The following is a 15,474-nucleotide window of genomic DNA, read 5'->3' on the forward strand; positions in this document are numbered from 1 at the left end:
CTTCGGGGAGGTGGCAGTCTCACGCCACTGAACGCAATTTCAAATAAACTTGGGGTGCGGAAACGCAGATTTGCAGACATAACTTGAGGTGAAATAAGTTCTCTGATGAATTGCATAATGCAACAGAAAGGTCATTTTCAACAAGTAATGGCATTGTTGTTTTCAAAAGAGCTGTAGCTACTCATTAAAGTAATTCAAGCCATGTATAAAGAAGGAAGGGCTTCCCAGGTGGCTCAGTGGTAAAGAGTTCGTCTGCCAGGGCAGGAGACACAGAAGATATGGGTTCGATCCCTGGGTTGGAAAGATTCCCTGGAGAAGAAAATGGCAACCCACTGCAATATTCTTGCCTGGGAAACCCCATGGACAGAGGAGCCTGTCGGGCCATAGTCCACGGGGTTGCAGAGAGTTGGACACGACTGAGCTTGGTGAGCACACAGAGAAGAAAGCAACCAATGACCTGAATTGCTGCTACTCAGAAACAATCACCCAGTTCACGACTCTCTCCGCTGTCTATCGTCCCAAGCCCACACATGTGCCTGAGACAGGGACCACCTTGTTCTTGGGTTCTGCAAGTCAGGGATTGGGATTGGGGTGTGGGTCTCTTCTCCACGGTACCTGCGGCCTCAATGGGGGAGACTCCATTGGCTAGGAGTGGGTTGATTGGTGGGAGCTAGGAACTTCCAGAGGAGCCTTGGCTCAGATGTCTGGTGCCTGGGCTGCAAGGACTCTCATCAAGACCACCCACCTCTCCACGCAGCTGAGGCTCCCTCAGTGAGGGGGCTGGGTCTGCAGAGGTGGGGTGCCCCAAAGGGAGGACCTGGGGAGTGAGTGTCGGAGAGACTGCTCCAGAAGCTGCAAGCCTCCTTCGGACCCGCTGTGGGTCACGGCATGCCGTCTCCATTGGGAGTGCGTGCTCCAGGCGAGCTCAGTTCAGGGGGAGGGTCAATCAAGGTCACACACCCAGAGCTTTTGAGACAGGGGACATGACCATATCCATCTTTGAAAAATTCACTCTCCATCTGCTGCTGAAAGAGAGACACACAGGAAGAGGTCAGCTTTTCTTTCACTGGACACTCTTCTGTCTAGATGTGATTAATGGAATAGCTGCAGCCACTTTGCAGCCATGAGGGAGCTATTCTGAGAAGAACAGTGTGGAAAGAAGGGAAAATATTGGGTCCTTGATGACCTACTTAAATTTTCAATCCTGAAGCCAACAGTTAAAATGTATGAAATACACAGCTTCTTTCTGTGAATCACACAAAAAATTTTACTCTCCCTCAAGTGACTGTCTTTCCAGACAACTCTTCAGGCTTGAGTACAACTCACAGTGGGCGGGTGGCAGCCTCTATGGCAGGTGTAGAATCTACAGAAGTAGATTCATATAAGCCCTTTCTTAAGAATGGTATTAGTTAATCATATAAGCCCTTTCTTAAGAATGGTATTAGTTAATCACGCCTTCAAAATTACAAATTAATATAAATTTCACTCCTTTGGAATTTAACAGAGGAAAAAGAAAAGGATACAAAATGGAAAGATTTGTTGAACTTCAGATCATTTTTTTAGCCACAAGAGATATTAGCTCCTAAATGATCTCTCTAAGAGTAAGAAAATAAATTATAAAAACCATTAAAGCATAGAGTCATTATTATTTAAGATACTTTTCTCCCCTGAATTTGGACAATAAGGACTAACAGCTGGAGAAAAATGGAGTTACTCTAGTTTTTACACTTCTTTTTAGCTCTCCCTTGCCCCTTTGCCAAGTTTTGTTGTTTATATTATTTTTGCCAAGGTTTACGATGTTACCATTCCAGTGGGACTGTGTTCCTTAAGTTGTTTAAAAGTCTTAGTTACCTGTTTATATGGACTCAGCTCAATTTCTGTTGTGTGTGTATGTACGTCTGTATTTCTGCGCGTTGTCCCTCTCTCCTCCCCTTCCCCTTCCCTTCCCCCTCCCCCTCCCCCTCCTCCTTCCCCCTCCCCTCCTCCTTCCTCCCCTCCCCTCCCCCTTCCCCCCTCCTCCTCCTCCTTCCTCCCTTCCCTTCTCCCCCTTTCCCCTCCCCCTCCTTCCTCCCCTCCCCTCCCCCTCCCCCTCTCCCCTCCCCTCCCCTCCCCTCCTCCTCCTCCTTCCTCCCATCCCTTCTCCCCCTTTCCCCTCCCCCTCCCCTCTGCCCTCCCCTCTCCCCCTTCCCTCCCCCTTCCCCTCCATCCCTCCCTCACGGTGGCTTCTCCATTCCTAGTTTCTTTTCTGGCTTCATCTCTTGGTCAGATGCATTTTATCTGAGTGATTTTTATCAAGAAGGACTCACAAGGGCTTTAGTTCCCAAAGTCTTTAATGTTTGAAAACACTTGCCTGTCCCTCTGATCTGCAGTCGTCTCCGTGGGGGTAAATTGCTCCCGGTTGCACACCTTCCCTCCCCCTCCCCAGGGTGCCAGGCCGCCCTGGCCTCAGCTCTGAAGTTCTGCCCATGGCCTGGGGACCCGCTTCACCTGCCCCTCTCCTGGCTGCACCAGAGGGTGGGTGGTGCTTGCTAACAGGGTCTCTGAACCTGATGACGTTGGGGGCAGAGCGTGGTCCTTGGGCTCCTCGAGGGTCTCAGCCCCTTTCTTGCAGGAGCTGGTTCCCGGCTGGCTGCCAGGATGCTGGGTTCTCTCTGCCTCTGTCCTTGGTGGTGCATCTGGGGTGTTGCAGGGAGAGGATGGACCTGTGGGTGTCTGGGGCCAGGAGCCAAGATCTAGCACTCAGACAGCCTGCCCCAGCTGGGGATCAACAAGACCAAATGGAATTTGAGACCAAGTTTCCTCACTTTGCCCCGTGTGGGAGGCCTGGGATCCTCCAGGTGGGGTGAAGGCAGAGGTGAGTTCAGGACCCTCATTATACCTGAACATGCCTTTGGGGTGGATTTAAAACTCCATGCTTCTCTGGGCCTCTGTTCCTTTGTGAGCTGGAGATTGGCCTAATCCTCACCCTGAAGGGCACAGTCGTGGGGGTGCAGAGCACTGGCTCCCAGCCTCGGCAGGTCGTTGTCATGGTTACCGTGTCGGGTTGGGAGACTCCATTACCTGCACTGTTACTCTGGCACTCTGCCGCGGGACCCTGCGCCACAGAAGGGGACCCTGCGTCTGCTGCCTCTCACTGCACCTTCTTCTCGCCTCGCCCTGGTCTTAGCTCTGAAAAGAAAGTGAAAGGATTGTTGGTCAGTCGTGTCTGACTCTTTTCGACTCCATGGACTGGAGCCCGCCAGGCTCCTCTGTCCATGGGATTCTCCAGGCAAGAATACTGGAGCGGGTAGCCATTCCCTTCTCCAGGGAATCTTCCCCACCCAGGGATTGAACCTGGGTCTCCCTCACTGCAGCGGATTCTTTACCACCAGGGAAGCTAAGAAAGAATTAGTGGCTCAGTTGTGTCTGACTCTTTTCGACTCCATGGACTAGAGCCCGCCAGGCTCCTCTGTCCATGGGATTCTCCAGGCAAGAATACCGGAGTGGGTTGCCTATTCCTTCTCCAAGGGATCTTTCCCACCCAGGGATCGAACCTAGGTCTCCTGCGCTGCAGGCAGATTCTTTACCATCTGAGCCACCAAGGAGCTGTGCCTTTAAGCCCTTTCTCTGCTGGGGTCTCTCTCCCTGGCTGGGCCTGGTGTCCGCTGTTCTCCCATGCTGGCCCCCAGCCCTGCTGTGCCTGGGCCCCGGGCCCTGCTGGCGCCTCTGGCTCTGAATGTGCACCCCGGGCACTGTGTGCTGGCCTGACTCCCACGCTACTCTCTGAGGCCTCGGCTTTCTCCGCTGACTTTACAGCATAAATGATGCTCGGGGCCCAGGCCCCATCGTCCCCCCATCAGCCACCTTATTGCTGTTTTAAATGGTTTTTTTACGAAGCATCTCTAACCGGCTGCCCATAAAATAATGGGAGGAAAAGTACTCTCATTAAAGAGGAGTTTATCTGGGTTGTAAACGCGGGGCCGCTAATTGTGCCCTAAATGCCTCGGCAGGACTGTTGATGACTGCAGATGGAGGGCGCTAAGTGGTCAAGGCTCCCTTCACATCAGGCCCCTGGGGGGCCGGCCTGGGTTGTCAGGCCAGGGCTCCTGGTGAGACAGGGGGCTCATCCAATGGCTCAGAAGCAGGCCCACGGCAAGTGGTTGAGGTGAGGAAAGAGCCCAGAACCGAGTCACGAGGGGCAGCCACCCTGGTCACCAGGCATCCCTGGAGCACGGGGCCCAGGGCTGGGTCTGGCCAAACCTCAGCGACTCTGTGGGATGAGGATGGATGAAGCACTTCCTGCCCTGGAGGCAGGGAGGCCGGGCAGCTCCCGTGGGTTCTGGGTCACAGGGATCTGGGTACCAGCCTCCTGTCTCCCCCAGGAGTGCGGCCGCCTGCTTCCCTGGGCCCACTTCTTCACCCACAAATTCCAGTAATCATGCCCATCTCATGGGGCCACCCAGAGAAGGCAATGGCACCCCACTCCAGTACTCTTGCCTGGAAAATCCCATGGACAGAGGAGCCTGGTAGGCTACAGTCCAGGGGGTCGCTGAGAGTCAGACACGACTGAGCGACTTCCCTTTCAATTTTCTCTTTTATGCATTGGAGAAGGAAATGGCAACCCACTCCAGTGTTCTTGCCTGGAGAATCCCAGGGACGGGGGAGCCTGGTGGGCTGCCGTCTATGGGGTTGCACAGAGTTGGCCACGACTGAAGCAACTTAGCAGCAGCAGCAGCAGCATGGGGCCACCGTGTGGTTACAGGTCAAGCCCAGTGCTTGGCAAACAGCAAGCACTTGGTAAGTGGCTCTTTAGCTGTGATCAGTACCAGCGCTTCCCAATGCTCCATTCAGCAGGTGATTTCAGAGTCTGCCCTGGGTGCCCACGTGGCTGGCTTCAGGGGACGTCCGTGTCCGGTGCATTTTATGTTTCAGCGGAGGCCACGGAGACTAAATGAGAGACAGGTGAGTGGCCAGGACTGTGCTGTGTCATTGTCAGGGCACCTGTGTCCCCGGCAAGTGGACAGTCGGCCATTTCAAAGGGCCCTCTGCTGGAGACGGCACTTAGACCCAGACCCACAGAGGCTGGGTTGTCACCATGTCACAGGCCCTCTGCTTGGGTCTCCCAGCCCGGGGCTGCCTTCGAAGGAGGCTGCCCAGCCTCTGCCCCTCCAGCCCCTCCCCCAACGGCAACCAAGGGTGGATCCAACCTTTGCTTTGCATCGACATGGGATCAAGGCCAAGAGTTTTTTTGCCACACTTCCCCCCAGCCCCCAGCAGTAAGTTGACTTGTTGGAAAAGGCCCTGATGCTGGGAAAGATTGAAGGTGGGAGGAGAAGGAGACGACAGAGGATGAGATGGCTGGATGGCATCACTGACTCAATGGACATGAGTCAGCAAATTCCGGGAGACAGTGAAGGACAGGGAAGCCTGGCGGGCTGCAGCCCATGGGGTCACAAAGTTGGACACGACTTAGTGACTGAACCATAATAGCGGTGAGTGCTTCTCCCCTCGCCCAGAAGCAGCAGGTTCCCCTTGTGCTTGAAGATGGGAGGGGCTTTGTGGTCACCGGCTGTGTTTGGAGCTTGTTCTCTGGGGCTGTTCGTGGTCTCGTGCATTCTTGCAAGTCCTTCCCCGTGGCTCTGGAGCACCCAGGGGACAGAGCCTTGGGTGGTGCAGACCCCTTGGGTGTCTCAAGCTCCAGGGAGTCCTGAGCTGACACCCCAGCTGCGGGCAGCCTTTAGTCACCGCGTCTTCATCTGTCTACGCGGCTACCTCTTCCACCTAGGCTCTGCCCCTGGGGGAAGTTTGTTGTCATCTTCTTGAGTCGTCGTAATGAAGTAGATTGGACTTCTTTTTATCCCTTCAAGGTCTGTTGAGACTTGAATGATGCCCCAACATTTCCTAAGTGTTTGATATGGGTGCCTAAAAAAATAGAGCTTGCAATGCAGTTGCTGCAAATGTTCCATTTTTAAGTCACATTCTTCAAATTTTTTTCTATCTTTGCTGACATTTTTCTGCTTGTTCTTTTAGTTCCCGGGGCATGTATCAAAATTCCCCTCGGGCCTTCACTGGTGGTCCAGTGGTTAAGACAACGTGCTTCCACTCCTGGAGGTAGGGGTTCTATGCCGGTCAGGAAACCAAGATCCCACATCCCGTTCAGTACGGCAAACAAACAAACCAAAAGCCCATATTTGTCTATATCTCCTTGTGGTTCTATATTTATTTTCTGTTCTTTTTTGAGGTTCTGTTCCTAGGTGCACATATATTTAGAATTTTTAAACCTTCCTAGTGCATTGAAAATTTTACCATGACATGGTAAGTTTTTAAAACTTGTAGTCTATTTTTTCAATATTTAGGAATCTATTCAAAAGTTAATTCATTTTAAAACAAAAATAGTACTTTAGGCTAATCCAAGGATGATTTTTTTTTTTACTAGAAACTCATAAAACAGACAATCTATGGCTAATATTTTCATGGCAAGAGAAAATGCAAAGATAAAAATACATGTGTATTTTTATGCTATAAAACACCAATGTATTAACAGGTGCAATTATTTTAAATGATAATTAAACAGAAACAACTTTATGTTAATATATTAAAAATGTACCCCAAACTAATGACTAAGTCAAGAAAAAATTAGATAATCTGATTAGATGAACACTTCAGAATTAAAAGACTTGACGTACATGCTTAACATGCATCTCAGTTCAACTGCAGGTATTGAAAGATGACAAACTGTAACTTATGTTCCCTGAAAAAGCCTGTTTGTTTCCAGTTCACCGCTGTTGGATTCTAGCACACTCTGGGCCCTTTGGTGTCCCGGTCAAAGCTGCGAGGGGGCTCACAGAACCGCCCCAGCCGCGAGCAGGTAAAGCGGAGCTCAGCCTTCCAGCTTCCCCAGACAGCGGCTCAGTTTCCGCTTCCCCACAGATCCTGGCCTGCTCATGTTCACTATTTCGTTAGTTTTCTAATGATTTTTTTGCTTTTACTTTTTAAAGCATTATAAAATATGGCGTCACTGACTCGATGGACCTGATTTTGAGCAAGCTCCTGGAGTTGGTGATGGACAGGGAAGCCTGGAGTGTTGCAGTCCACGGGGTCGCAGAGTTGGACACGACTGAGTGACTGAACTGAACTGATAAAATATATAGCATATTAAAATTTCCATCTAAACCATTTAAAAATGTACAGCTCAGTGGTATTAAATGCATCCATAATGTCATGAAGCCATCACCACCACTCCTCTCCAGAACGCTTTTCATCTTGAAAAACAAACTCTGTATCCATTAAATGATAACTCCCATCCATCTCCCCCAGCCCTGAAATCCAACATTTGACTTTCTGTCTCTACGATTTGGACTACTAAGTAGCTCATGTTAAGTGGAATCGTATGATATTTGTCTTTTGTGATTGGCTTATTTCATTTATCATAATGTCCTCCGGGTTCATTCATATTGTAGGATTTCCTTCCTTTTAAACACGGAATGAGATTCCATTGTACGTATGTGCAACATTTTGTTTATCCATTCATCTGTCAGTGAACGCTTGGGTTGCTTCTTAATTTGTGAATCATGCTGTTGTGAACACAGGTGTTCAATTGCCTCTTCAAGATCAAGCTTTCCGTTCGTGTGGGTTTATACTCGGAAGGGGGTTGCTGATCATGTGGTGACCCTGCCTTCAGTTTTTGAGGAGCTGCCGTGGCCCCGCAGGTGCAGCACTGCGCATCCCCGCCAGCGGTGCGTCCCTGGTGCGCAGGGGTTTCAACCCCTCCATGTCCAGTGCTGGCGGTTTTCTGTTTTCCCGAAAGCAGCCATCCTACTGGGTGTGAGGTGGCATCTCATACTTGTTATCTGCACTTCCCTAATTCCTGGGTTGGGAAGATCCCCTGGAGAAGTAAATGGCAAACTACTCCAGTATTCTTGTCTTGGAGAATCCCATGGACAGAGGAGCCTATAGGACATGGGATCACAAGAGTCGGACATGACTGAGCGACTAAACCTAACCTAACCTGATGGGGATGCTAAATATCTTCTCATGTGCTTATTGACCATTTGCATATCTTCTTCAGAGAAATGTCTATTCAAGTCCTTTGTCCGTTTTTATACTGAGTTGTGTTTCTTGTTGTTGAGTTTCATGAACTCTCTATATATTCTGGATATCAGTCCCTTACCTGGTGTATGATTCCCAAACATTTTCTCCCATGGTTTTCCTTTTTACTCTGTTGATAATGTCTTTCAATGTGCAAAGTTTAAAAATTTTCCTAAAATCCAATTTGTCTTTCTTGGGTTGTTGTTGGTTAGGCTTTTAGTGTCATACCCAAAAAATCATCATCTAATCAATGTCCTAAGTTTTCTTCTCTTGTTGTTTTGGGTCTTATATTTAGGTCCCTGATACATTTCGAGTTAATTTTTATGTGGTTTCAGATAAGGGTCCAACTTCATTCTTCTGCGTGTGGATATCCACTTTTCCCAGGACCTTTTGTTAAAACGATTGGGCCTCAAAACATTCACGGTAAAACAAAACTGTCAGTTTCACTCGGGAGTGTCCTTAATGAAGCAGCAAAAGCTACTAGTTTTATTAAATCCCCACCCTTGCGTACATGCTGTGTTAGCATTCTGTGTGACCGGCTGGGAAGCACACTCAGGACGCTCGTTCTGCACGCTGAATACAGTGGTACTTGAGTAACAAGGGCTTCCCTTGTGGCTCAGCTGGTGAAGAATCCGCCTGCAATGCGGGAAACCTGGGCTCGACCCCTGGGTTGGGAAGATCCCCTGGAGAAGGGGAAGGCTCCCCACTCCAGTAGTCTGGCCTGGAGAATGCCATGGACTGTATAGTTCATGGGGTCGCAAAGAGTGACTTTCACTTCACTTGAGTTACAAACTAAACTAGGCATTGTTTTCCTTTTTTAATTAATTATTTATTTTTGTTTTTGACTTTAAAATATTGTATTGGTTTTGCCATACATTGACATGAATCCGCCATGGGTGTACATGTGTTCCCCTTCCAGAACCCCCCTCCCACCTTCCTCCCCATCCCATCCCTCTGGGTCATCCCGGTGCACCAGCCCCGAGCACCCTGTCTCATGCATCGAACCTGGACTGGCGATTTGTTTCACATATGATAATATACATGTTTCAATGAAAACTAGGCACTGTTTTCACAGAACATGGTTTTTACCTGAAAGAATGGTGTGACGGGCAAACTAGGAATATTCAAACTTGGGTGTTTGGAAGACATTTTCTCAAAAATGAACAATGCAAGCCTGTGACTTCACGGAAAATAGCTGACAGTATTAATCATAATATTATTGATAAACTTTGAATCTTCAGATGAAACTTAGGATTTAGTAGCCCTTGTACCTGCTACCATGAGCTTGCCAGCACCCCAGTGCCTAAAGGCTTCTCTGATGAGATTTGTGGTGATATTAACAAATGCGCCGTCTTGGTATCGGATGAAAAAATACATCAACATGTAGAAGACCCGCGTGAGTCAGTGAGGCAGTAATTTCCAAATGTGATGAAAAGATCTACCCAAAGTGCAAGATTCAAAGCTTCTGACCTGGTCCTGGTTTGGGTGAGGTCACCATGAGGTTTGGTTTCTTGAAGTTCCTCACTGATGCTACTATGCAGTCAGGGTGAGAGCCTCTTTCCTACCCAGTGTTTGGATTGACCAGTGGTGTGAACCAGGGCCCAGGGAGGGAAAAGATGAGCTCAGGCAGGGCTGGGTGGAATCACTTTCCCTGCTCACTGTCGATAATTCTGGGGAAGAAAGAGAATTCTGACCCTCAGAGGGAGGCTCTGATCTGTCCCAGGGATGCGGGGGCAGGGAGGGGCTGAACTGGGGGGGCATTGAGGGTCAGAGGACAGCAGGCAGGGAGGGCCCAGGGGCGGGGAGTAGGGGGTAGGGGAGCAGACTGCCAGAACCTCACAGACCTTGTCTCGCACAGCAGGACCTTCTGTGGAGCCAGATTCTCTGGCTGATCTGAAGGGTAGGGGGGCACGGCGTCCAACTGGAGGGGTGGAGGAGGGCTCCCTGCAGAGGTGAGCTTGGATTTGAGAGCTGAGGCTTACCCTGGAGTCAGCCCAGTGCAGCGATTGGGGTGGGCTAGAGGAAAGGGGTGCCCCATGCCAGGGGCCAGCCTCATGCCCAGAAGGACTCGGCGGGTGGCTGGAAGGTCCTTTCTGCAGCCGGATTGGGCCTGGTCTTTGAGTGTGAATCGCGGCTCAGGGGCCCTGGCTTCCCCTCCCGCATCCCTGTGCACCATCATCAGGAGCTCCCAGGGCCAAAGCCCTGAACATGATCTTGAAGACTTTATCTAATCGAGCCTTCACAAACCCCATAAAGTACTGCTGAGGCCATTTGATGAGGCAAAGGGGGGCTCAGAGACACCCAGGGATTTTCTGGCCAGAGGCCGATCCTGGACATGAACCCATGTCCGCCAGGCCCCAGACCATCCCACGCGCCTCCCCCTTTGGGCCAGCTGTCAGATGGCAGAGGCTTGATTGTGAGCCTGATGGGGACTGATTCCAGAAGTGGCTGCCAGTGGTTATTTTGGGGACATCGGGATGCAGCTGAGATTTAAATGTCCAAAATATCTCCCGAGAGACGGAGCCGGGCCTGAAGCTCTGAGCCCTGGATTTCAGCCTGAATGGGAGCTCAAGCATCTGCAGGCAAGGCTAGCATCCCTAGGAGCCGGGCCTTCCTTGCTGGGTGCTGGCCCTCATCCCATGTCCTTGTGGGCTCCTAAAGTGTTGATCCCATCACGGCCCTGCTGAGGCTCCCAACTCCTGCAGCTAAGTGTGTGGTGACACCAGTTGATAGATGAGTCCCTGAGAGTGCAGGGAACAGGAGGCAGGAGGACCAGCTCTCTCCTCGGGGAGCACGGGTCTCAATAAAAACTGGGGCAGACCCTCTTGGTCCTGGGACCCATCACCCGGGTCTCACTCCTCCCAATGGAGCCGGGCAGTGTACACTTGAATCTGTGTCTCCACCCACCAGCTGTGTGACCCTGGACAGTGACTTAACCTCTCTGAGTCTCCTTAGGTCTTGAGAGGATGCACCCCTGGATGGCAGGGGTGCTGAGGGTGGGCTGGGCCTTCTCCCCTGCACCACACGGAACCCAGCCCAGAGCAGGTCTATCCTACTTGCTTGCAGATTTTGAGGGAACCACAAACGGCACAGTAGTGAAGAATCCACCAGCCAATGTAGGAGACCCAGTTTCAATCCCTGGCTTGGGAAGATCCCCTGGAGGAGGAAATGGCAACTCACTTCAATATTCTTGCCTAGAGAATCCCATGGACAGGAGAACCTGTCAGGCCACAGTCCATGGGATGAAAAGAGTTGGACGCAACTGAACACGCAAGCATGACTGAGTGCAGAGTAGGTTGTAGATGCCAAGAGGGCTAGAAAAACAGCGATGCTTTCAAGCTCTGCTCTTAAGCCCTTTTTTTATGCTGCTGGATGTAAACAGAAAGGATGAATGTCCGTGTGGCAAGCAGAATAAAACCTCCAAATATGTGTGTGTTCTTACCCTTGCAGCCGGGGAATAAAGTGCCATAGGACAAAGGGGGATTAAGGTTGCAGATGGAATCAGGATTTCCGGTCAGCTGACCCGAGATGTGTGATCTCAGATCACAGGGATCATCAGGGAGAGGCCAGTGTAATCAGAGGGTCCTTGCAGGAGACAGACAGGAGCAGGAGGGCAGAGAGCGACCTGAGAGGGAGCTGAGGGGCTCTCGCTGGTTTTGAAAACAGAGGAGGCCAGGAGGCAGGGAGTGCAGTCGCCTCTAGAAGCCGGAAAAGGCGAGGGAGGGGCCCTCGGGAGGGGCCCTCCCTGGAGCCTCCAGAGGAACCAGCCCTGCCCACACCTAGATGTTAGCCCCTCATCCTGGGAGACCCGCTTCACACTGTCCTCCAGATGTGCCAGGGAGTAAGCATGTGGGTCTGCGACCGCATTGATGATAGAGAAACCAACACCAGAGCTGGCTGGATCTTTGCCCTGGGCCTCACGGCTCTGCAGTTTACAGGAGAGGCAGCTCCAGCCAGCAGCTCTGACCCGCTGTCCCCCTTCCTCCAGGGCCGTGGGCTTGTCCAGAGGCCTGCCCAGGGCTCCAGCGGGAGGGCACTGTCCGGGTGGAGGCTTGTGGAGAGACCCCGCAGGGAGAGGGCACGCGAGCCCTTCAAACAGGAGGAGACCCAGGTGATCGTGAGCCTCAAGGGAAGGGCATCAGTGCGAGACGTGGGGACTGAGTGAGGTGCCCGGCAGGTGTAGCCAGAGGGCCATCCGGCCCCGAGGCCCCGGGAAGCCGAGAGAGGCCTGATACAGAGTAAGTCAGGAGACCCGGGCTCTGCCTTCTGACTCGGTCACATTCAGCAGCAATTACGGAAGAAACACTCTTCACCGATGGTGAACTTCACAAGCACTGTAGTTCTGGGGGCGCCCGGGGACGTCCGTGTTTAAAAGTCTTTTCTCTATCAGCTTCCTCGTGTTGCCTTTCTAACCCACGACAGGCTGACACACACGCTCACACGTGCACACGCGCGTGCACACAGCCTGGTGCATTCTGGTCCCAGACGAAGTGGGGGCTGGGAGATGCCCGTGGGCGGTCACCCTCCAGGGCCAGGTGGGGCACACACCAGAGTGAGGGGTCCCGGCCGCTCACACGGTCCTGCGTCATCCAGGCCAGGCATGGATCAGCCTTCAGTCCCACCCTGGATGCTGGGGAGGGACCCTGCTCAGGCAGAGCATCCCTGCGGCGTAAACCACAAACAGTAGCTTCCACAGTCCTGGGGGATGGAGGCCGCACACCAGTGTCCGCGAGGCTGGAGTCTCTGCTCCAGTGTGCAGACGCCCCGGCTCCTTGCTGCGACTTCATGAGGCTGGAGAGGGCTCTGGTCTCCCTGACTTCTCACAGGGCCCTGCCTCCATGGCTGCATCCAACGTGACCACCCCCAAGTCCCCACATTCTAATGAGAGAGGCCAGACCTGGGACCCTTCACTGTAGGGCTTGCAGCCGGACAAACATCTCCAGCAACAAGATACAAAGAAGCCAGAGGGACTAAAATTAATTGCATCATGCACAGGTGGGGCAAAAAGTAAGATACAAACAGTTAAAAAACCACTGCCGCTTCTGAAGAGCAGAAGTGGGGTACTGGACAAGATCCTTGCACGGGGCACCACCGGGATGGGGGTGGGCAGACCACCTCAGCCCCCCTCTGGCCCCTCCCACCGATATCCCCGCCCCCCCATCTAAGGGGCCAGTTCAGGAGCAAAAGCAAGCGCACCTGTTACTGTTCTCGCCCCCCTATGCTGCAGCACGAGTCCAAAGAAGCCTCATCGGAATTCCCCATCTGGCCTCGTCAATGTCTATTGATTAAAGAGTCCAGGGACCCGGACCAGAAACAGTGAGACCATCCCCCTAGGGTGGGAGTTCTGGGAGGACGGGTACATATGGATCACGGGCCCTCCTTCCTTGGCTCTTTTTACCTGGGGGAGGATGTTGTTGTTGTTGTTCAGTTGCTGAGCCGTGTCCGACTCTCTGTGACCCCATGGACTGCAGCAGGCCAGGATCCTCGTCCTCCACTGTCCTCCGGAGTCTGTTCAAACTCATGTCCATTGAGTCGATGATGCCATCCAACCATCTCATCCTCTGTCACCCCCTTCTCCTCTTGCCTTCCATCTTTCCCAGCATCAAGCTCTTCCCTGATGCTGGAAAAGGGGAAAAAGGGGAGCGACCCTGTCTCAATGATGTCGGTCCTGCACAGGGGTTTCTGGCAGCTGCGGACGGTTCTTAGCAGCCCTCCTTCCTATGAGGTCCCTGGCTCTCCCAAGGCCGTGCCTCGGACAGGCTGATGGACCTGGGGGCGGAGTCGCCCTTCTCTCTGCCTCCCCGGCCCACACCTCCCTTCTTTAACCCCATCCTCCGTTCTGGATTCTGGCTGCATCTCGCTGTTGCTGGTCGTACTGGAAGCCTGGAGTTCCAGAAGCTTCTCCATGGTTCTGTGTGGAATAAGGCCCATGCCAGCCTTTCCTTTTGGAGAAGTAAGGAAATGTGAATTCTGAATTCCTTATGTATAAAATTGGGATAAGAATACCTTGCCCCCAGGATGGTCGTGAGGCTCAGACTGGCACAGCTGGCCAGAAGCCCACATGAGACTGTGGCCCACCTGTCAGGGCACTGCCACGTCTGCTGGGGCCCTGCCAGGCTGCAGGCATCAACTGTGTTTCCATGACTTGCGGTCAACACGGCAGACTGAATAGACGAAGGATGCCGCTCCTGCGTCAAACATGCAGAAAGGATGGGTAAACTCTAACAGGAAATTCTAACTGCATGTAGAACTTGAAAGCAAGGGGAAGCCTTGGATACCAGAGGGAGACGGGACTCAAGGCTGGAGTGGCGGTGAGGGTGTGAGGGCAGGGTCACCAGTGGGACAGGAGAGGGCTGGGGTGGCGGAGTCCCCTTCGTGAAGTCGGGGTCTGACAAACGCTGTCACTTCCGTGAGTGGAACAACCGAGTGGGCACCTGCTTTCAGCTGTGGGTTCCTGATTTTGTAATGCCAACCCTGGATGGATAGAATTCATATTTACACCCCAGGAATGCTGAGGTGAGAAGTCCAAGTTGGGTCTCGGAGAAATACCTCTGGAACGGGTGGAAGCCACTTGCCTGCAGAAGACAGGGCCCTGAACCACTGCACGCAGGCCTGTGCCACCTGGGATGCTCGGGGCACCCACGGACAACAGTTCTCATGCAAGATGCACTCTGAGTGAGAAAGTACAGAGGTGATCCAGGGCACGAGCGGGTTCACGCTCCAGGACTGCAGACGGCAGCACAGTCTGAAGAAGGTTTAAAAATAAGTGTGTCTAAGGTTTTCAACAAGATGAAGGAATGGACCACATAGGCAAAAGTAGGGCATTGTGGAGAGACTAAACAGGTGGTTAGAAAAAAAAAGGACAGAAGGGAAATTCTAGGAATGGAAAATGTGGTCATTGAGCGGGAAGAGAGACTTGACAGCCTCTGTCCCCATTTCTGAGGCCATTGTCTTAAGTGTGTAGGAATGTGCTGGTTCCAGGCTTTGGAAAGAGGATGAGGAAGTGAGAGAAGTGACAAAGCCCCATCTGCCATCTCCATTGTGGGTTTACAGTCTCCCGAGGGAGACAGGCCTGGGGGAATAAAAATAACAGGAAGCATTTGCTCATCGCTTCCTCTGTCCAGGCGCGGAGCGAAGCCTTCCCTAGGCGTCTGCTTGGCTGATTCAGGCCCTTCCACGGAGCCTGCTGTTGGCCGCAGGTGCAAGGCAGGGGCCCGGGGAGGCGGGGGCTGTAGAGTCCCTCGCTTGGGCACACGGCCTGGGGCTCAGTCTGGGTCTAGGGGCCGTGTCATCACCGCATGAGAGTCCCGAAAGGGGCAGGCACCCGAGAGACAAAAGCAGCCGTCCTTGCTCAGCTTGGCTCTGACAGTGACTGCGTTTCACATCCAACGCTGGGTGGGTTTGCCA

Source organism: Giraffa tippelskirchi, chromosome 4 (assembly GCF_054371585.1).
Source record: "Giraffa tippelskirchi isolate mGirTip1 chromosome 4, T2T-mGirTip1v1.2.pri, whole genome shotgun sequence".
Classification (NCBI taxonomy): domain Eukaryota; kingdom Metazoa; phylum Chordata; class Mammalia; order Artiodactyla; family Giraffidae; genus Giraffa; species Giraffa tippelskirchi.